We start from the raw sequence: 22768 nt of genomic DNA, 5'->3' as shown, positions 1-22768 counted from the left end.
ATATAATGCTTTCGCATTAATAAATAGAACTAAGCTTTGCCGCGATTGGGATTAGACCCTGCTACGCAGAGAAGAGATCAGCTTCGCTGGCCACTGCACGAGAGCACTCGGCCATACCGGCATTTTTTTCAGGATGGTATTTATTACACGCGTTTATATGCAGGAAAGAGCTATGTACATTATTTACAAAGTATTCCGCCAGTAGCCGCGCAAGTTGAATGGAAACACAGCAGCACACAACTAAAATACACGTCTTAACTAAAAAGGGGGCAAGGAAAGACGATAATAACGGGAACCGTCCGGTTGATTGTGACTGTCTTCGTAAGTATCTTTTAGCTGGTGTACCATTCGGCTGAAATGCATGCTGGAGGATAGGACAGGCTCAGCATGCCGCTCCAACATGCGCGTTTTCCACAGGCTGTGCAGTCCGAGCAGGAAAATCATGTCAAAGGGTTCGCGGCCATGTTGGGTGGCCATTAGGTAACGCACACTGAGAATTCAAAACAAAGCCTTTCTTCATTGTCCTTTGTCGAATATCCCAGAATAATATCGCGTCCTTGCAGCCAAGAAAGCAGTGTTCGATGATTCCAGGTGCATCACATAGGCGAAATTTAGCAGAACAGAATTTTTTTGTGAAGCCACGTTTTAAAAGGCAGAACATCGGCGGGAAGTTTACAGAAAAACGTTATAGTACAAGGCGACATCGGCTTTTTACCTACTCGTCTCAGCACATCACAATAAAGCTAGAGTATAGAAAGCGATGCAATGCGGGCGGAATGAGCACGAATATTAAACCTTTGTAACAATTTTTGAGTCAGAGAGGTATTAAGTGCTCATAAGAAAAGCGAACTAAAAGCGAACTCTCAGAAAACGCACTGAGTCATAAACTTCCTTCATAAAAGCATATGATATTAGCCGCTCGATAAAATTAGAAGAGACCGCTAAGTTGGGAAGAAGGTTCACAAAGTTAGTTTGCAAGGATATTAAGTTGATAATAAGTAGATGAGAGCCGTAACGGAAAAAGAAGGAACGTGGAACTAACTGTCTCCATAGAGGTGTCAAAACTATACCCCAGTAGAAACGGCCCAGAATGGGTTATTGCGCCGCATCGGTCAGAACTGGATTACCATATCAACTTCGCAAATGTTCGGTGAAAGCTCTGCATGTAGTGTCTCGCGCAATGAAGTGCCTGCCAAACGTAATGAATTTCTCTTGCCAGAAACATGTTCCAGGCCGGCACTCGATCAAAAATTGATACGCGGTGTGGAAGAAAAATCTGAGCATAGCTCTGAAGGGCCGGGACCCGCTCCATCTAGTAACGCCCACTACACTTCAATTCATGAAGGAAAACTTCAAGGTACCTGAGGGGGGGGGGACATGAGACCGTTGAATTCCAGCATAATGAGTCGAAATTGATCCTTATGAACCGAACCACAGACCTGAACATTTAGAGCTTTTTATTTGAGCGCCAGAGACAATGCACTTGACACTTTAGGGCACCTGACACTTTAAGCTTGTCGATGATGCTTGCAGATCCGTAGGCAGTTGTATAGTAACAGGTGACATTTGCGAAAATGGAAACTTGGATACGGGAGAGATGTGCGAGGTAGATACGTTGGGGAAAACTGAGGGGAAGTAAGAGTTCATTACGACAGTGCGTTTGCCTGATGGAACCTCAGAACTGTCAGGGTTAAGCAAAGAGATATGAAGCGTAGGCTTATTGCCAGGCCTTAGAAGCTTTCAGAATTTCTTAGGATTGGAGCCAATAATGTGCAGCAGGTCCTAGTGGCAAAACTTTATTTTGGAGCCTTGCAAAGTCTGCCTGAACACAATGCAGAAAAGGACGATTTGCCAGGAGCCAAAGGTCTATTCGGTTCTCCCAGAATCGCTGACTGCTTGATCTTCGACCTTTCCCGTCTTGCTTGGTCGTGTGGCTGACAGGGCAAGATGAAGAAAACAGAGGAAAAAAAAAGAGATATTAACCTGACGTCTTTTCGCTATCGCGGCTCGCTGTTTTCTCCTTCCGACCGCAGCGGGTCCCCGCCGATCTCGGCGCACTTGCCCGTTGTCCCTTTCGGCCAGTCAGTGACCGCTTCGGCGGCGCCTGGCGGTGCACCCTTGCGACCGGTGTGGGGAACAGCGCAGCGCAGAGCCAAAGTGCCCACTTAATTTTTATATCTCGTTAAGCTACCACTCGCAAGATATCACAGGTGGAATCTCTGAAGTATCTAAACGTTATTATGATGGCTGTAGGACTGGCGGCCCTACATCAAGACTAACGTTGAGAAAGGTAAGCATGCACTAGGTAGGCTGCTGTGAATAAGTAATAGCGAATTTGGCACAAGCAGCGAAACGCTCCTACTTCTTTACAAAGCCTATGTCAGATCCATTTTAGAATTTGGCTGCATACTCTTTTCTGGCTGCCCTAAATACAAGCTTTCTCAATTGCTGCTGGTAAAAAGGCGCGCAATACGCCTCTGCATAGGTCTCCTTTTAATCAGTTTCAACCGTAGCCTGTACCTGGAGGCGCGTGTTCTTGACCTTAACTCCCGTTTCCACCTTTTAACTGTCAGGGCTTTCTTGCGGGCATTCGAGTATGCTCCTGGTGTAGGCTGCACCTATTTATTTATTTATTTATTTATTTATTGTTTATTTAGGAGTGCGGAAAACACAAAATGCAAAATACGCAACAAGGTAACAAAACACAGCAAAATGTACAAAGTGAGCGCAACAATAAAGCTCAAATCACAAAAGAAATTTGAAACAAGAAAGGACAGGGTAGAAATATTCAGCTAGTATGCGTCTTCGATGGCAGTTACAAAACTTTGAAATGGGCAAGAACGAATGGACCCAGATAGAGAATTCGAGGCTTCTATTGAACGGGGAAAAAAACTGAATTTGAACAAATTAGTATGCGCAAAATACGGTATCAGAGTTAGCTCGTGGTGACTTCTTGTAGATGATAATGGTGCAAAGTTAATGTAGTGGTTATCTGAGAGCCTTACCGATTAATCGACAATACAATGTAAGAATTTTAGTGATTCAGTGTTGCGGCGGGCAGAGAGCGTAGGCTAAATGCAATGAAAGAAGTGTAGAAGAGGGTGAGAAATTGCGATCATAACGATGACGTATAGAACATACAGCTTTTTTTTCTGTACTGCTTCTAACATGTTAATTTCAAGCTGCTTGTACGGGCTCCACGCTACACCTGCGTAATCAAGAACAGGGCGGATTAGAGTTCTATACAACCGTACCTTTGTGTCGTTTGGTGAATTGGGTAGCGTGCGTCGTAGAGAACCTAGTTTTTAGTGCTTTATTACATACATAATCAATGTGATTAGAGCAAGACATGTTATGTGTGAATATGGCACCAAGATATCTATACTGAGAAAACCTACGCACCACACGGCCATTGAAAGAGTAACTAAAAAGGGAAACGGAACACTTGTTACAAAAAAACATAAGGACGGTTTTGTCGAAATTATTTCTCATTTTCCAGGTGCTACACCAACTACAAAACCTAGCAAATCACTCTTTTAGATGACGATGATCATTAGGGGCATTAATTACTTTGTATAAAACACAGTCATCAGCGTAAAGACGGATTTTAGAAGAAATGTTCTGTGGCAAGTCATTTATATATATTAAAAAGAGTAGCGGTCCAAGGACGGAGCCTTGAGGCACTCCTGACGTTACACCAACAGCAGCGGAATGGGAAGAATTTTAAGATACGAACTAGGAACGAGATGAGAGAAAGCTAGAAATTGAATCAACCAAGTGAGGATTGATTAGCACAGCATTAAGTTAGCAAGAAGTTTGGAATGTAGAATAGTATCGAATGCCTTCGAGAAGTCTATAAAAATCGCATCAACTTGGTTGCCGACATCGAAGTTAAGCGGTATGTCATGAGTGAACTCTGTTAATTGTGTTAGCGCACTAAAACCGCGCCTGAACCCATGTTGAATGTTCGATAAAAATTTACTGGATTCAAGAAAAAGCATGATGTGTTTATAAATGACGTCTTACAACATTTAGCATGACTGTGATGTCAAAGAAATCGGTCTATAGTTCGACAAGCACTGCCTGTCACCGGATTTACAAAGAGGGAGCACTTTGGCTGATTTCCAGGAAGAAGGGACGGTAGCAGATGATAAGGACTTATTGGATATGATGGTCAGGTATTTCGATGACCACATGGAGTAACGAACCAGGAACGCATTGTATATTCCTTCTGGGCCGGTACATTTCTTAACGTCGAGATTTAATACAATATTTAGGAATCCATCAGCGTTTACCACATCACTGATTGCTAGAGGAGAAATAATATTGGTGAGTGGCGGAATGACGTTGTTACCTGGAACGAACACTGAGTGAAAATAATTGTTGAAAGCATCCCACATTACTGCCGGCTCACTGATGACGTCATTATCTAATCTGAACGAAGTGGATGAAGTATCTCGAGGTAAGATGGATGACCAAAATTTTCGAGGGTTAGTTCTTAACAGATCGCGCAGGTGGACACAAAAAAAGAGGTCGTTCGCCATGTGCAACTTAAGATTAAATTCTTTTTTTTGCCTTGTGAAATCTGTATAAGGTTCTGGGATCGTTGCTTCTTCTAGAATGGCTTAGGCAATGAACGCGACGAGATAAATGCAAAATGTCTCTAGTCATCTAAGGAAAATTAGTATTTCTTTTCTTAATTTATATAGGAACAAAGCGTTGGACGCAGTCGTTGACAAGATATTCAAATTAATAGCAGGAAAATTTACATCCTGGCTTGCTGAGAAAGGAGAGAACGTATCGAAACGATTAGCTAAAGCATCAATAATGGCATTGTCGTCAGCACGAGTGAAGTCAGGAAAAGTGTTAAAGAAATAGGGCGATTTGGAGATTGGACAAGGTATTGAAACTAACACACCTTTATGATCTGAGAGCCCATCAGTTCCCCATTTTTGTCTCCCACCCGGCTCTCCTCCTCATTCATCATTGGCCAAGGTTCCGCCTTGCTCAAGTTGTTTTTACGCAAAACCTTTTGCGAACATTGCTGTGAATCTCAGTTTTGTACGTATAGTAGGTTTACCCTACGTGCCATGTGGATATTGCTTTTGATTATATTTTCCCCCTAATGTGAAGCATCTGCCTGCCAGGGCACAAAATGGTCTCCTCTCTTATCACTCTGGTAACTTCCCACACCCCACTTTGATTTCTTCTGATGCGTCCGGGGCCGGTGAGAAGGCAGTGGTTGGTATTTTTTCAGGGTCTCTCTCTTGGAGCTTTTCGGTTCGAGTCCCGGATTACACACCCATATCTCTAGCTGATTTCAAGGCTTTTGGGCTGGCTGCTTTGAAAATTCCCTCCAATGTTTTTCAGGGGACGGTCCTCTCAGATTGTCTCTCTGTTTTGTTGACGCTGGAGTCCGCACGGGACGCTCTTTTGAGCCGCTCACTGAAGTCTTTTATTTCTGGTTTGGTGCAAGAGCTGCGATTCGTTTGAGTTCTAGGCCACTGATGTATTTTTCAGAATGATGCACCAGACTTCTTGGCAAAATTAGCTCTCAATGCACCTGTCGTCTGAAGCGTCCCTAATCATATACTTTTTGGAATGTCTCGTTTTCAGCGTTTTCATTATATAACCACACGTGCAACGATCACAAGCTCTCTACCGTTCGCTACCAACATCTCATGTACCCATGGAAGGTTCGTGCGTCTATATCCCGGTAGTGTGGGGTAGCGATGCCTCTAATGCGGTGCAGTATACCCCGCTTAAATCTTTACTTATGCAGATGTGTGTTCTGTCCCAAACACCTTTGCGCGGCTTGCGGAGAAATAGAAACATTGGAGCATTTCCTACTCTCTTGCCAGAGGTTTGCACATCAGAGGACGCATCTCGAAATTCCCATCACAAGTTTGGGACTCAATTTGCTGTTCCCGCTTATCTCCTTAGGTGCTAGAGCCAGACGTTTTGCATTCCAGAAAGTTTGCGAATACCTCCACAATCAAAAATAGCTACCGGCAGATTCACTTGCTAACGGTACCCAAAATTTTCGGATTTAAGAAAGGTCGTTCAATAATATTGTTGTATTCAAGTCTCTAATCATCTCTCCCATTTATATTTTATTGATGTTATTTTTAATTTTCTCTTTAAATATTCCGACTTATTACCCAAATCAAAGCCATTAGTTTGGCAAAAGTTTGCCCTGTTCTTTTGGCTCTCTTTACTGGACCCTGGCATATCGTCCATCGTGGGTATATGCCATGTCACTGAGGCAACAACCTTGGCCTCGGCCGGACTCGGCCGCCTCACCTCTCTTCTGCAAGCCTTCTAATAAACGTTGCCGCGGTCGCCTCGTAGGCAACCTAAAAACATACCTGCAAAAACTCGTCCAACAATCTGGTACTGTGAAAATCTAGTTTATTTTCCGTTCGCTGCGTCCTCTATTATTGGTCGCCGCTCCTACTGACGTAGGGCATGCGATAACACGTCAGGTTGGTTGTGTCAGGAACACGCCAATGATACCAGTTACATGCACAAGTATGTCTCGCGGCATTATCGCACTACTGGACTGAGGGTGACGAACGACGGAGCAGAAATAAGAAAATGGAATGAGAAAATGAAAAACAATTAGAAAATAAAATGCATTTTTAGAAAATACTGTCCTAGGAAGGTCGTACCACCTATTAGTCTTAGAGATGGTGGGAGCTGCACGCGGGCTCGTGCTAAGCCATTTGACTACTCATTTTGTCCCCACCTTTACCAGTTTTCTGGATGATGATGATGATGATAGCTTGCTATTAATTCACTGCGAACAAGTGTATATATGCGCAGGGTGTAGAGTGAATGTAAAGAAGCAAAACTGATGAAATGAACGGTGGCGCAACAAGGACGCTAACAAGAAAGGGACACCACATGCGCACACTACCAACTGTTTATTGCATGGAAAGATGGTATATTTAAACATACAGCTCAGGCATGAGTCTCGTCGCATTATCGCTCTGAACCCAACACGTGCAAAAAAAGCAGCAACGTCAGGAAAACAGACAAGAAACCTTTAACCCCTGCAGAAAAAAACGAACAGATTGTGATAACAGAAATTAGAGAGGCCATCTCGCAGCAAAAGCAGTGTCAAAGAATCGTAGCAAAAGAAGAGTCATACATGAGAAGCAAAAGCAGTCTGAAATCAAACACCGAAAAAAAAGTAAAAAAAAACAAATGACAATCGTAGCAAAGGCAGAGTCAATCACATGAAGCAAAAGCAGTCAGAACCCGGAAAAACAATAAAAGGAAAAGACGAAAACACTAACAAAATTAACAACCTGCCTAAACAACCAACAGACGGCCGCTAGAAATGCAGGGCTGAAAAGATGCACAGCATATGACGTCAGAAAGAACTATCAAGAAAGGACACTTCATTTCAACGTAGGGATACGGAAGAGTCGCTAACACAAGTGCTTCTCTTCTTTGTCCTTGTTGCGCCGCCATTAATTTCATAATGCACCAACTTGCCCCTCCGGGCATTCTTCTGAAGCAAATTTGAGCATAGAAAGAGGAGATGGTGTCAATAGTTGCTTCGCGGCTTAGGAAGCCTTCTTCATGAGTCTATTTTCGCAACTGCACAGCACGTCCGGCTTCACAGATCGCTTTTTGGTTTTCATGCGCTGGGTTCAGATGTTTATTTTATTTGTGTTGGTCGGCACGCTCAGTGTTTCTCTTTGTTTTACCTCGCCCTCGGTATCTCTCTAGCTTATGTTACGTGCTGTCTAACGCATAGGAAAAAAAGGAGCCCTCTCCGAACGAAGTAATTGTAAACGTTAAAAGTACTGATATCATAACACTACACTGTTTCTTTACGAAGCGAAGATGTTTTTATCCGGTTAATTGGCGCTAGATAAACGCACGCGATTCTTTGAACACCTGACAGTGCTTGCATGTGGGCGTCGTTTTATGGCAACTGTGAGCCCACACAAATTTTAGACAAATGAAATAGCCGCCTTAAACCCATCGGGTTTGTGCCTTGTATACTCTTTGAATGCATGTTGCACTTCCGCCCCTGTCCTCTTACCCCCACACATCCGTCATCTGAACAGAAAAGTTTCAAGAAGTGAGGGGCTCGAGAGCGGCTCGTACGTCTACAAGATATTTACTATCGAAATGGTTGCTAGGAATCTGATAAAAGAAATTTTGTTGTGTTTCGCGTACACAAGGAAGGAAGGGAGAAGGTGCCGTTAGTATCGGCTTGGTGAAAATCAGTAACTTATCCAACAGAAACTTCCAGACGCCTTTCGAAGGCTGTCTTCGGCCGTGGCGTCACCGTGGCGTGAACTTGATCCTGAGGCCCGCTCCAGGCCGCAGCACCATTTCCAACGAGAGCGCCACCTGGTCCCGCTGGTCAAGGGACTGTACACTAAACCGACGGAGGATGTTGGCCACCACGATCTTCTCCTCGGCCAGCGCGAACCTCTGGCCTGAAACACGCCGAAGGAAGAAATGCAGCTTAACAATGGCACTGATCTCTAATCTGTACTTAAGGCCACAGAGAATGGTTGGGGTATTCAATTCGTTGCGAAAGCACGGATCTTTGTTTCGTAGAAAACGACGATGAGCGGGCAGTGTTGCGGGCCGGAACGATCGCGTTAAGCGAACAATGTGTACAGTCAGCGGACGATTTCGGTCGGGGTTGGTACCCACCGGATTACTGGTTACACACTAATATCCGATCTGGAATAACGAACAGCCACATGCGCTGGTCTTCAACTCTGAGTCCTTGTTGGAACAAGGACTGTCGCGGAGGACACCCAATTTGTGAAAGAAATTACACAATGTGTTTGGCGCATGATGGCCTGAGTTCCTTATGCGCCATTAAACCCAAAACAATACAATATATTACAATACACGTTAATTTCACTAACAAAGAACATGTTTCTTGTTGGTACAAGATTGAACAGAACCGAAGTACAGCTCTTCCTTGGAAAAAAGTCATCCTTCCTCAAGGTAAGTAGCACGAACAGCGCACGGCACGAAACCAACTCCGTTGAAGCATACGAATGGAGCCTCTTTTGATTTTGCCCAATCATTTGCCATGACTTCCATATTTGGTGAGTGCTCCAGCGTGAATTCTGCATCGCTCACTACATGCCAAGCGAGTGAAATGCAAAGCATATGTTGCGGAGAACTTTCTTTTTGCGAGGGAGTTTGATTTTGATAATTTCCTTCAAATATATAGTCACATGTTTCAACAGATCAGTACAACAGAGAACAGAGACTTCGATATGAAGAGGTTTAGGGCGGATGAAAGATCGCTGTTTTTCACGAAGGAAGATGTTGGCGGCATGGAAGCCAAATCAATATAAAATCTCCAACTGCGGTTGAATGAGAAAAAATGCGGCCTTCGGCGCAAAATTGAAGTATAAACAGAAATGAAATCAACAAAAACGCGACCTTGTACGACATCTAGCCCCCGAAACGATCTTGTGAGCTTTAAATAGGCAATTTCACTCAGGATTTCCGGTGTGTTGGTACCGGTTGGGGCGCTGTCTTTCATTCCTTCCAGTATCCCTTACCTCATGGCTTGATTGAGGTGTGAACGTGGATTTCAGATAGTTACTGCGGCATTTTTTCCGCAAACCAATTTTCCTCAAAAAAAAAGCGCTTTCATTAAACTGGCATTTCCCTGCGCAAAACGTGGCCGTGTTCTGTGTCATGTCAATGCACGTTAAAGATCCCCAGTTAGCCGAAATTACTCCGCAGCCCTTTACTACTGCCTCTCTTTTTCCTCTCTTTTTCTTTCACTCTGTCGTTCATCTCCGCTGTCACAGCACAGTTGTGGTGTCCATGAAGAGTGAGGCAGTTACTGTGCCATTGCTTCCCTCGTAACGAATTTATTATTCCCTGCTATTTTTCCATCATACTCCTTCTATGGCATGTACTCTTGCTGCGTGCTGCGTAAACACTAAGGTACAGCGATGCAAGTCCATGTTGCGCGAAGCAAATGTGCATCGAGTTGACTTAAATGGATGACGGTACGCCAAACCAGGCAACGTGCCAGTAACATCCGTAGCTGCTAGATTACGTTTCCGCGCCGGCGTCCTTCTTCGGTACCTCATTGGTTGCCTTGCAAATGCGACTTTCCTTAAACAGACTCTGAGGAGAAATATAATTTGTCGGCAGTGTCCGAAATACATCAATACAGGTGCGGTAAATACAAAAATGGAAGATTTTTAAGCAAGAAAATAGGGAAAAACGGCAAACAGTTGTCGCCATCAACGGACAATTTCGAAAGTAAATTGCGACCGTCGACACCTATGTTTGGGCGTGAATCAGTAGTCAAAGCTACAGCGCCAATCATTTTACTATGGAGGCAATCCGGCCTTCTCCCTAAAGACGACGCTATTTAGAATCCACTATCGAGAAGGGTTTCAGTTTGAAATTTCTACGCAATGAATTCGTCTTTCGTTGTTGGGGCATCGTGAATGAAGTCAGAAAGAACCAGCGAATCAATTTTTACCGAGAACAACAGTAGGATTGCGCTATGCTCATTGTCCAAGCAAAAAACAAAAGCCGGTCTATATTGGCTTGAGGCGTTCTGCAGTTACAGCTTGTGAGACAAGTGGTTTCAAGCAGGTCGTCGAATTTGCTGCTCGTTTGACAGAAACTGTGGACCCTATCCCATTGTCGTTCGGTGCGGCGTATATAGGGTAGTCGGTGCGACTAATAAACACGCGGTTTAAAGAACGCGTCTAGAGTCTCTAAAAGCACCCGTATGAGCGGAGATGGTCGTGCATTGAAGGTCTTCAGCTGAGCTTCCCTCCTCTTTCGGCACAGCCTCAGAATACAATCCTCAATCGCATGATCTTCTCGGGCTTGCACGGGTGCGCATCTGGAGGGAACGCGAGTGAGGCGACCAATTAAATACAAGCTGCTTGTAATCTGACGTAATACTGGCATCAAGTTAGGCACTAAATATCTCTTTCGTCGATGTGAAATAAAAGTCCAGCCGCGTATTAGACGCTGCAGGAGTTAAACCCGACAGGATAATTTTATTTTCTTGCAACAAACCCCACGAAACACTACGTAGAGCAATATAAGCAGACAAGGACATGGCGCTGACTCAAGTGAAAATTCAATGTAGGAGTCTGGCGTGATATACACAGCAAGGTGGAAAATAAAATAAACACGGCTCAGGTTCACAGGAAAGGCGTGGCTAAGTAATCCATATGCGGTCACCGTCATCGCACACGCTCGGCCAAGAAGTGTGTCTATGATTTTCCCCGAATTTTTTAATCACAAAGGTTTCAATAACCACCCCACTCGCATTATCATTGGGCTCCGCATTGACGCCTGCGTAAAGCGTTTGCAGTCCCTACAGTGGGCAGCAAGTTGACCTCTGACGGCTATGTTTTGTGCGGAAGCACTACTTCAAGACGTCTAACCGGCTCATAGAGTTCGTGTGAAGGCTGACCTTGAGGGCAACCTTAGTCAAATGGTCAATAAACAAATAAGACATATATTGCAGCGACTGGTATTCGAACCCACGGCGGCGCGAAAAGACCAGCTTCGCTGGCCCCTGCACGAGAGTACTATCCTATCGCCGCAGACGATCGCTCCTTCTGTGGAACTGCAACCCAGTCCCGCGCTGGGCCTTGCGCATCGTCGTCTTCAGCACTTAATACTACTATTAAGCTAATACCTTCGCCAGACATGCTTTGACGCAGCAAAACAAAACCGTGAGCCAACCAGTCTAAACACATGCTTTCGCACGTCTACTCGCTCTAGATAAGATATGTTAAAGCCCTACCATTTTTTGCGCATCGCCATGCTTTTCGATCAGTTCTTCATTAAGGCATCTGTCCGTTTTCTTTTTGTTTCTCATTTACCATGATTGTGGCACACAGTGCTCAACCTCTGCTCTACAAGGTTCACATGGACCGCGGTGATTTCTGGTGCATCCTAGGGCCTATAGCTCTTCGAAGTTCTCTTCCGTTTAAGTTACATGCCAAAAGACAACGTTTAGAACGATTATATTGGGAGTTTTTTTGAGATTGCAAACGAAGTGCTGAATTTATGAAATAATGAGAATTCTTGTCTTTTTTTCTTTCGCCGATCTCTACGACTATTTGTGCGGTTCTTCTTTAGTGTGCTGGTGTCCGCAGTGGACCACAACTGGGTTTAGTAACCTGCGGCTAAACGGTGCGAGGACTGCTTATCAAAGCAGGGGCTTTGAAAGACAGGTCATGAGTTTTGAATCGCATTCCTGAAGAAACTTACAGCGCCCCTAATCAAATCGGAACAAGCGGTGCCATCTGGGAAAAAAACATTTATTAACTCCGGACTCAAAACACCAGCTGGCATGATGCAGTGAGAAATGGAGGTTGGCGCGTGAGAACCATATGATATCATTATTGGGAGCTTCATGTATTTGAACTGGTGCCTTAATTAGTCAATGAGCAACAGCAATAACTGACACCGTTGCATGAGAAAGCCAAGGGCTTGAGTGCGCCACCTACCGATGCAGTTTCTTGGCCCTGCCGAGAAAGGTACGTAGGCGTACGATTGACGTCCCTTGGAGTTTTCCGGGAAGAAGCGCTCCGGGTGGAACTCTTCGGGCTTCGGGAACACCACCGGGTCCAGGTGCAGAAATTACGTGGCTGTCTGGATGATTGAGCCCTTTGGAAGCATTGTTCCGTCTGGAAACACGAAAACAGTCAATTGGGAGTCACGGTTGCGAATAGCATAGCGAGGCCAGTGTAAAAAATGGCTGAGGCTTAGCTAAGGTTGAGCCTAGTCAGATGCGAAGCATATTGATGGCTAGGCTTGGTAATACATGGGTTTCCTTGGTTGACGTTCATCCCGCTCTTCATCGGTCTCTGTGGCACGCTGAAGCTTTCGCTTCTCGTTCAAATCAGCCCTGCTTCTAGGCGGCATTCCAACACCTGGCCGCCTCGTAAGTGCCCGGAGAGCGAGGCAAGCTCAGCTTTATACCGCTGCTGTAGCGTCACGTGGTCAGCTGCAGCGCTTCTGATGTGGAGCCTCCACCGCCGCGGCCGACCGCGCGAGCCGGCAGCTCATCTCTCCTCTGCTGTGACGTCATGTTGTCACGTGGTCAGCCGCCGCGCCTCTGATGTGGAGCCTCCACCGCCGCGGCCGACCGCGCGAGCCGGCAGCCCATCTCTCCTCTGCTGTGACGTCATGTTGTCACGTGGTGTCACGTGGTCACGCTAAAGGTCAATGGTAGCTCCACCGCCGCGCTCGACGGGCTGTAGTGTAGCTCTAGTAATATGCTTCGCATAAAAATTGCCAGTGGCTTAGCTCTGCTATGCCAGGATATACATAGCCTGAGGTATTGGTATATCTTGTTTAAGCTTGTTGTTATTAGCTTGGTTACCCCCTGCTAAACCTTGAAATTCCGGTACATGCAACTGTGACTAAATTAAAGGCGAGACATTGTGCAGTATCAATTGTGAAGCGTTTGTTTATTTATTTATTATGGTTTCTTTTCTTGTACTCCTGGTCGGTGAAGCCATAGGCAGTCGGCGTTTGTTGTGCTCATTGGCGTTAGCGTTGACAACGCCCTGCACTCCGATCATTTTAAGGAAAGGAAGTGCGCATAATGGCACCCTGGGTCAGTGCACGCCTGAATCGTGCTTATAGGCGCGTAAGGTGATGAGAGAGAGATGTGGGCTGCAGAAATTGACAAGGTTGTGCCAGGAACGCGGCGCTGTAGCCATAGCCCGGCGGCGTTTATTGTGTTTATTGCCATTGGCGTTTTTCCTCCATGGATCACGGCGCAGTAGCTGTGTATCCCTCCACATTTATGCACGTGGCGCAATCTACTTGCGCATGCGCAGTAGACCGCAGTGGCGAGCACGCGCGTGGAGGAACGCCAGCTGTGCGTAGTGACGTCACTTGCTCCTCGCGCATGCGCAGTATGGTCGAGCAAGAGAGCACGCGAAACAGCGAGACTGTGGCAAACGTAGCTCATGCTACGAAATGAGAAAGCTATGTGCAGCCATTTGTCTTTCGTGGCGGTCCCTTCAAGGAAAAGGAAGCTCGCTGAATCGCTAAAGCACCTCTGGAGGAACCAACTGCGTTCGCTCAGTGGCCATTGCGAGATCTAAGATGGCTGGCAGGTTTGATCCCTGCTGCGAAAGCTGTATTTGCATGGAACCGAAATAAAAAACAACTTGTGTGCTATGCGATGTCATCGTGCTTCGAAGAACCCCAGGTCGTCTAATTTAATCAATAGACCTCCACTATGCAGCTTCTCATAGCGCATATGTCGCATCTGGGTGTTATATAGCCTCCATTATAATTTTTACGCTTGCAGAATACTGCACTAAAACAGAGCTTCTCTATGTGGAGAATATGAGCAAATGTTTCACTCCGAACAAATTAATTAAATCTTTTTCCTGACTAGTTCATTTCATTTATTTCAACCTTAAAGGCCCGAGGGCACTACATGAGGAGGGGCTACAAAAGATATAAAAGAAGCATAAAAAAGCTCGCACAATGGACACACACTACAAACTTCAAAAGCTAAAGAGAAAAAAAAATAAAGAAAAAGGATAAAGGGATTACATGCTCAGTGAAAGCATACAAAGAAAAAAATTCGCTGACGGCAGCGAGCACAGATGAAAATCATTGAGCAAACATGGTAAAAATGACGAAGTATTCACGTATTCTGAAGTTCATGGGCGAGTTCTGTACGAAAGCACTTTGAATCGTTGCATAAAACTATGTCTTTAGGTAGGGCATTCCAGATTGTTATTGCATTGGGGGAAAATGAACTATTCATTGCTAATGCACCGGTCTTGATACCGGCTATGGTGTGGCTATGACTAAGGCGACTTGAAGTTCTTTTCGAGGATTTTAGAAGTGCGTGTCTTGAAGCTGGATGGTGGAAGAAGTTGTGAAGCAGAGGCAAAGACGTTAGATTATGAGGCGTGATTCAACTGATGGGAGGGAAAGAGAGCATTTGAATGCAGTTATACTAACTTCTTTGGAATATTCTGAGGTGATAAACCTGACGGCGCGATTTTGGATTGTCTCGATTTCGGCGGAAAGGTATCCTTAAAATGGATGCCAGTACCGTTTTTTAGTGGGTCACGTCGTGGTTCCTGAAGCGCTCACGGTGAGTGGTCCTGTGTTACGTCGCGGGCTAGCTGCGGAGTTAGGGTTTTCGAATACGCAGTGTCAGGGTCGTAAAAATGACATTTATTGCCGAGATAAAGCTTGTCAAGAGCAAGTTTAAACGCGCACTTTTGTGGCCGGATGAACTGAAGTAGCTTTTAACGTGCTTGACGAGTAGGAAATTCAGTCTTCTCTGATGGCGTAGTATGGCCCCTTAAGTTTTCGCCCGCAGGACAGTACATGTATTTTCTCTGTGGTTTTGAAATGTGCGAATTTTACAACGATGGGGCGTTTCTTGTCGTCGGAGTGATTTCCAATTCGGAGAGCACATTCAGTGCTGTTGCTGTCGAGATGAAGACCGAGGTGATAGCTCACAGGGTCACAATTTTATTCTCCGATTCTGCCCATGATTCGTTGTTTGTGTCATCGAGGCCTGAAAAAAGCAAGTTGTTGCGGCGCATTCGGTTCTTGGTGTCATTGTTTCCAGCTTTCAAGACAGCGATTTCGCAGTGTATTTTGTCTGTTTCGTTTGAGGGTTTGCCAGGATTCGGACGATGGTCTGATGATTCAAGTTTCTCTAGACGGTTACTTAATGTTGGTATTTCTTTTTCGTGCAGGGCTAGAGTGACCTTGAGGTGATCAACTACAGAGCGGATTGCTTCAAAACCTCCTCCTAGCTTTTGCATGCGAGTGTCGACGGAAAGGCGGTCGTTATTTGGGCCAGGACCGGGGTTTAGTTCGACGTCACCGGATAGTAACAGCATATGCGAAAAACACCGCGCCACTTCGAGTCGTAGGGGCACAACACCAATGCTAAAAACCGGTTGCTACTTCGATATGTGTTACAACGGTTTAGGTAACCAACCTGAAACGTCAGGAGTGCGGTGAACATTCTGCGTGGACCGGTGTCGTGCCCCGTGTCGGCCGAGTGGGTCCGCTGTTTATGCAGGGCAGCGTCGCGTCCCGTGCTTGTTGACGTAACGAAAAGGGGTAGTTGCCAGGTGGGATTGGTGACTGTCGCCGAGACTGGCGTTCCGAGGGGAGGACGGGCATTGTCGGGTCCAAAGTTCCGGGCCGGTGTGGTGCTGCTGTCGGATGGCAGCAGGAACCACCAACCGGCAGGTGACCACTACGTCAGCACCTGAAACGTCAGAAGTGCGGTGAACATTCTGCGTGGACCGGTGTCGTGCGTCAGAAATCTCGTGGACTGTACAGTACTTCTAGCTAGTTCTGTTAAACATTTTCGGTTTGCCTTGTGCTTTTTTTCAAGGGACATTGCGAAACACCTTATGATGTTCTTTTTCCTGCCACTTTCTATTCCGGGCGCACCTCATTAATTCTGGAAAGCATAGATATTAATCGGCTGAAAACTCTTCAAGGATATAGTTCAATTTTCCGCTGCAATGCAGATTACAAGGTTTCTCCAATGGTTGTTTGTGGTCGTCTACAGCTAGTTTTCACAAACTTAAGAGACTCGCATCTAGTCTGGAGTACTAGAGGCCGCATTATTCCAACACATTTTTACATATCACGTTCGGTATTGGAGGCAGTATTAGATGAGAATGGCCATGTAGCTCGTATTCAGATCGACGTTGTGAAGACATTTGATAAAGTTCGTCACGATTTCTTGTTTACGGTCGCAGAGAATGCAAATATTGGTGTTATTTTACTTAGCGGTATTGCCAATGTTATAAGTAACGGTAGAATGTCCGTTGTCGCCTGTCTTGTTTGCCCTTTATTTTGAGCCTATTTCCCTCAGTATTATCAACTCCGTAGCTGTCCATGTTTTCTCTACGGCTAAACGTAGAATTAAGACTGTAGTCTATACTGGTGACGTCGCCTTATTTTTCCTGCGAAAGCAACACTACGCTATTTGCCGAGCCATTTCGCGGAGCCGAAGAAAGGCCACACTGCGCATGCGCGTGGAGCCGTATGGCATGCGCGCCGCCGTCGTCGCTGCGCGGATGACTCAGGGGTGCCGCCGCCGCGCTCGCCAGTAGTGCATGCGCAGTATAGCGGCGCACAGCTAGCGTGCCGGGGCCGCCGCCACTGCCACGCGCTCTCCATCGCCTCTCTCCTCTCCGATGCGCAGTAGCGGCGCACAGCTAGCGTGCCGGTGCCGCCGCCGCTGCCGCGCGCTCTCCATCGCATCTCTTTCTCTCCTGGCTGCTTTCGCAATCCTCCAGGTTTCAACAGAGCTAAACCACTGCCAGTTTTTTTGTTCACTTCAGGCTTTACATTTGACTGAACGGTTTCGGAAAGTATTGGGTGTGACTCTAAAATTACATATATTCAAAGTAATTTGGCTGGGCCGTTGGGGTGCGAAGCCAACTCATTTCGGTGGCGTAAGATGGGGCTGTGACACCATTCGGTACCTTGGGTCCATCTGCACCAGGTTCGCAAAGTAGGCACTCCTGGTTTTCATAAATATTGCCTACGAAACGGGCTGGGAACTCTCACTGTTTGCTCGGTTACAGGTCTGCAACATTGATTGAATTGGTTCCAATGCTTGCCTAATATGTCCTGCAGACGCGAAAAAGAACGTGCGGGCAATGCACAGAACATTCGCAACATTTCAGTGGCGCTCTCAAACGAAGGCCAAGAACAGGCAACCTGTTTTTCTCCAGTGGTGTAGGCCTTGTTCATTTTTTTGCATCAACTTGTATCGCGTTTTATTTTTGAAATTGTCAAATCTCCTCTTTTTAGTTGCAGTGCTTTATTGGCGTCTTAGCGATCATTTGTCTTACTGTTTCACACTGTCCCCTGAGGGGACTCTAGGGCAATTTTTTATAGAAGCTGTTGACATCCTCAATTTTACCACTAGGCGCTTTTTTTAACTGACCTGAATAGCCTCTTTAGAAGGCATCTGACTTACTGGGTCTTTGCTCCTTATACCTTTTCGTTGGCAGCATTGTTTTATTTTGATGCTTGATTCTATATTATTCTGGGATGTTTTAAAATGAACTCTTAAGAAGGAGATTGAAATGACACCGTGCAGTATTACAGTTTTGCCTCTAGCGGAAAACTGTGTTTTGTCTTGTGGTCTCTCTGTCTTCATGGGAATAATTAGTCAGTGGAATAGCTGTATGATGAACTGGCATTCCGTAGCACTACGACTGTCGAAATTTTGTCGAAAGCGACACAAGAGAGAAGTCGTAGTCGAGGGCTTCGGTTACTTTCTACTAACTGGGGTTCTTTAACGTGCTCTGACATCGGACAGTATACGGCCTTATAGTACTTCGCCTGCAGAGAATTGCTGTCGCCGACGCCGGATTTGAGCCCGCGTCTCTCCGAACAGCTGCCGAGCACCCTAACCACCCAGCAACTGAAGCGAATAAAATTAATTGTGAGAACAGTCAAAACATAACACCTTTCCTAACTGCTTTTTGTAATCATAGCCCCTGAGCACGTGTAATCATCGTGCCTCACCTTGAGGGCGTACTCGAGGTACTTCATCTGCTTCAGGTCCTCGGAGGTGACGCGACGCTCTCTGTCCTTCCGAAGATTAGGTCCAGCTCCTCGTGAAAAAGTAGCTGCTCCTTCGGATGGTGTCCAATGAGATACAACGCCCAGCTGATCGCCGCCTCCGTCGTTTCATGGTCCTGGAAACGAAAGTGCACAGAATTAGCGTGGTTCAACCGGGTTCCCGTTTACAAAGTTTATTTTATAGACTGCGCAGCAGATTTCGCGTCCCGTAAGTCGGACGGAGCACTCTTTTTGAAGTAGAGAAGCGCAGATTGCGGGGCTAGCTGGTTAATCATGTTCTATGAAAAAACCTGTGAAAACGAAAACGCAGGACAGAAACGCTCTCTCGCCGTACTTACAACTGAATTATTTCTTGCTCATCCACTTATTCACAGCGATTTCCTTGCGCAAGCGCTCATGCAAATGAAAAAAAAAAATTAGGGGGACACTTTGTTGACCTAAAGTGCGGTGAGGTGAAAGCCTTAAGCGCGGTGTTGCTGCTTGTGTCACTGGTGTGTGGTTAAGATGTTAAGCTTCGCCTCTGAGAGTGGAACACGACGGCGTCTTGCAATACTGCCAGGGAGTCCACAGAACGCCATCGCTATAGTTGAAAACTGAAAAATAGTCGCTGGGTAGTTTTCACGGTCATGCACCGCGCTATATTTGACTAAAAGCCAGAGCAGAAAAGTTGAACACAACCCTGATGGTAGTTTGGAATGGCCGTGTTCGCCTTCATATTCACTTCATTAGGGCTTGGCTTTTCAATATGACTGAGGAAAAATGTAGTCTGATCAGCTCAGTCAAGAGCTCAGCGTTAACACTATGTTCTATCACGGTACCATGTTCATGCAACACATAATCTGCTCCAACACATTGGGAGAACCACACTGAAAAAAGGCCTGTGAGAATTAGGCCTAAGCGGGGGCGATAACGGGGTGGCGACACTAGCAAAGAAAAGTCAGGTATCGTTAGAACACTGGAGGCTTCACAGGAGCAGTTCAATTATTTAGCGTACTGTAGCGGAAAACGGCGACAAGCCAATATCTTGTACTTCGGCAGGCGCCCGTGAAGGAGCAGAAGTGAGCAGAGATCCAGCGACAATGGTAACCAAGCGGTCTTCACTCACCGCCATTATCAGATGACTGACCAGAAGCAGACGAGACGCTAGGTGGCGGGTCGCATTGCACAAATTGATGTTTACCTCATTTCGGCAAGTGTGGAGTATTTGGCGGAATTTACTGCCTTTCTAGACTGGTTGTAAATGCAGGTAAATCCTCATTTTTACTCCATTATTCCTTCATGGGAGTAAAATGGAGGACAGTCTACCTTTTTACTCCACACTCATGGACTAAATGTTTTCACAAATGGAGTAAAAAGGGTGGCCGCCACCATTCATACTCTCTTTTGGGTTTATTTTTGTTTACAGTGTACAGTCGCGGGTAAAAAAGATTAGCACACGCGACGGAACACCGGAGCCCCGGAATGACAACGCGTGGCGCTGCGGGTGGCGAAGAGGCTGATAACGAGAGTGCCGGGCCGTTCCCATTCTACAGTATTAGGGGGGTTCAGCGGACTGCCACGGACAGCAAAATTACTGGCTAAAAGCAGCGCTATCATCTATTGCTCCCGCGAGTTCCTTTTGACAAACCATCGCGGACATAAAAAAAAGGTAATAAAAAGAGTCCATCTTTGCTCATGATAACCGAGCCAAAATAAATGCCGCAAGCACAGTCACGTAGGGTCGGCACTTCAACGCTCGGGCGGTGCACGCTTGATAAAGCTTACTTCATGCCGTCCCCCCTACGCTGCAAACATGGAAACGGCCCGTTAGGCAGGTCTGCGTACCGCAGCGCCGCGTGGTGAGATATACAAATTCTGAACCCCAATGATCTGTGGTAATATTTTTTGCTCGCGACTCTACGAGAACACTCGATACCTTGCGCGTGAATGAGTGCAGCGTGTGGAGGCATTTCCGGTACTCTCTGCCCATGGGGGTCCACCTGGATATGAAGTGGAGTATGGGCCTGAATACACGCTCCACGAACAGCTCGCCCACCCTGAAAGAGAAGGAGGAGAAAGGCTTTACGAATCATAAATTCGTATGTAGGGTTAGACGTATGTCGACGCAGAGCTGCGCCAGCTGCTATGAATAGTTGCCATAGAAACATTGCTTTCGTTTTATAAAATGAAGTCGGGAAAAAGAAATGTTACTTTGGAAATGTCGTAGCAACACAAAATGCACTTTATGACAGCCATATCAGTGTCAATAGGCCTTTCATATCCTGCATAATGGGCAAGAGGGAAGTTCCATCAAACATTTCAAAATCCTGGCACTGACTGCAATGCTTTGCAAACAGATTTGGACCGGTGACAGGAAAATTCGATGCTTTCGTACGTGTTAAGTTGGCAGTTTGACTTCGAGAAAGAGCATTGCCCTATCGCAGCGCCGAGTCGTTACTGACAACAGGGCTGAGCAGCCATGAGCGTCTTTCGAGGAAGTAAAAAGGCGCCATGCCTTCAGTGTTTTGAAATCGCAAACTCGACGCCAAATGACTTCGTTTCTTCAGCGCTACGGGAGTATTATTTTGCTCGTTATTATCTTCCTCTAGGTGTTACACATGCATAATAAAGCTCAATTTCATCAAGGACCTTTGTTAAGGGAGCAGCGGGTGTTTATGAAGTACGAGCCCTAGGCATAAGTTGTATATCTTTTTGGCCAGTGTTGCAGAGTAATGAATACCTGCGTAGGGGAACACATAAATGTTTATGAGTAAAACTAACCTGCTGATATGACCTTTGTCGGTCGACCGTAAGAAATGAAACAAATGCGATTACCCTTCCTTTGTTAACAGCACATAAATACGAAGTGGCGTCAGAATTGCAAATCAGTAAGCAAAAGCATTCATTTGCTCTCGAGAGAATTTGTGATTGTGTCCAGGGCTTCAGCGACCCCGACTTACAAATACTGTACCAGCAACGCGTGAGGAGAAGTCTTCTTTCCCGCCAGCAATGAGCGAACGGGGGCAAACAAAAGGAAACAACGCTGAACTTTCTTTTCGCCCGGTCATTCATATGCAGGATGCACTTGGGACCACATGTAAATAGTTAAAGTAAATGCCCTGTATGGTGAAATGCTCGCTGCTGTAAGGCTAGCAGACTTTTTTTTAGATGCTCTGAAGTTTCCCCTCTTCGTGGTACCCCACTACGAAGGTTGCGTGATATGCGCTTAACTTACCTTTTCACTGCGGCGACGTAAGGGCTGTGCTCATCGGCCTGCGCAGATATTGTCGCCCTCATAATTGTCTCTGTAAAACAAGAAGCAATAGCCCAATACTGATTTCAGGGCATAGCACTGTGAAAAATTATTTATCGGTACACCCCAAGAACGAAAAACAGATGTGTCATACGCCTGTAACAACACTAAATGCTAAGTGTTTTAGCTAAGTGTTTTTTGCATGAAAACTAATTAGAACACAACAGTGATTGAATTTTGTGAAGAATTTGCAATTATTTCTTCATTCTTGTGTTGGTTTTTACTCTTTTTTATGTCAAACAAATCTTTTTTTTTTCAGATTGGGCCAGTCCACCCCAACTAGATCCTAGAAAAATACACGAGTTTTCTATCCCCAGAAACCGCAGCGCTATCCAACTTATGTGACATGTTTCACATGCAAGTGAGAGCAGCTCTCCACCAGCAGTTATACCAGTACACAACAGCACACCAGCACAAATAGCAGACCTACATCACACGTTCTACAGAGGTCACATCACGCTTCGGATAACCAACGGATGCGAAAGCTACATAGAAGACAGACTCCAAGAAGCGGTGGACAACACTTAGGCATGCACATGGGAATCCGGCCTCACTTGTTCAGAGCAAAAATCTGAACCCTTCGCTATAAGACAAACAAAGAGGTAGGAGAACTACAACTGTCAATGGACGATCCGTCAACGACTTACATACCATGAAAGTACTTTGGTTGTATTTACAAACAAATGTAAAGAATAATAACACACTCACTAAGCTAAAATGCACGGTAGAATTCACGGCGCGATTAATCCGCCACATAGCTAATTGAATACAAGGGATGAGAGAAAGAGATTTATCGTGACTAGTGCAGGCCTTTGCGCTAAGCAGAATACTCTGTCCCACCTCTTATCTCAAATTTGTGAAAGCAGA

General features: G+C 45.7%; 1 pseudogene across 1 annotated transcript; it reads right to left on the bottom strand.

Moving 5' to 3' along the window:
• Positions 1-6907: 6907 nt before the first annotated feature.
• LOC149334210 (cytochrome P450 4c3-like) lies at positions 6908-21885 on the bottom strand (annotated as a pseudogene). Its single transcript, XR_016285203.1, has 5 exons — positions 21824-21885; positions 20525-20645; positions 18553-18725; positions 12501-12633; positions 6908-8462 (listed from the first exon to the last, which is right to left on the bottom strand). The product of XR_016285203.1 is annotated as a cytochrome P450 4c3-like (transcript).
• Positions 21886-22768: the final 883 nt, after the last annotated feature.

Source organism: Amblyomma mixtum, chromosome 8, assembly GCF_055824585.1.
Source record: "Amblyomma mixtum isolate Tamu chromosome 8, ASM5582458v1, whole genome shotgun sequence".
Classification (NCBI taxonomy): domain Eukaryota; kingdom Metazoa; phylum Arthropoda; class Arachnida; order Ixodida; family Ixodidae; genus Amblyomma; species Amblyomma mixtum.
This window is presented reverse-complemented; position numbering and strand designations above follow the sequence as displayed.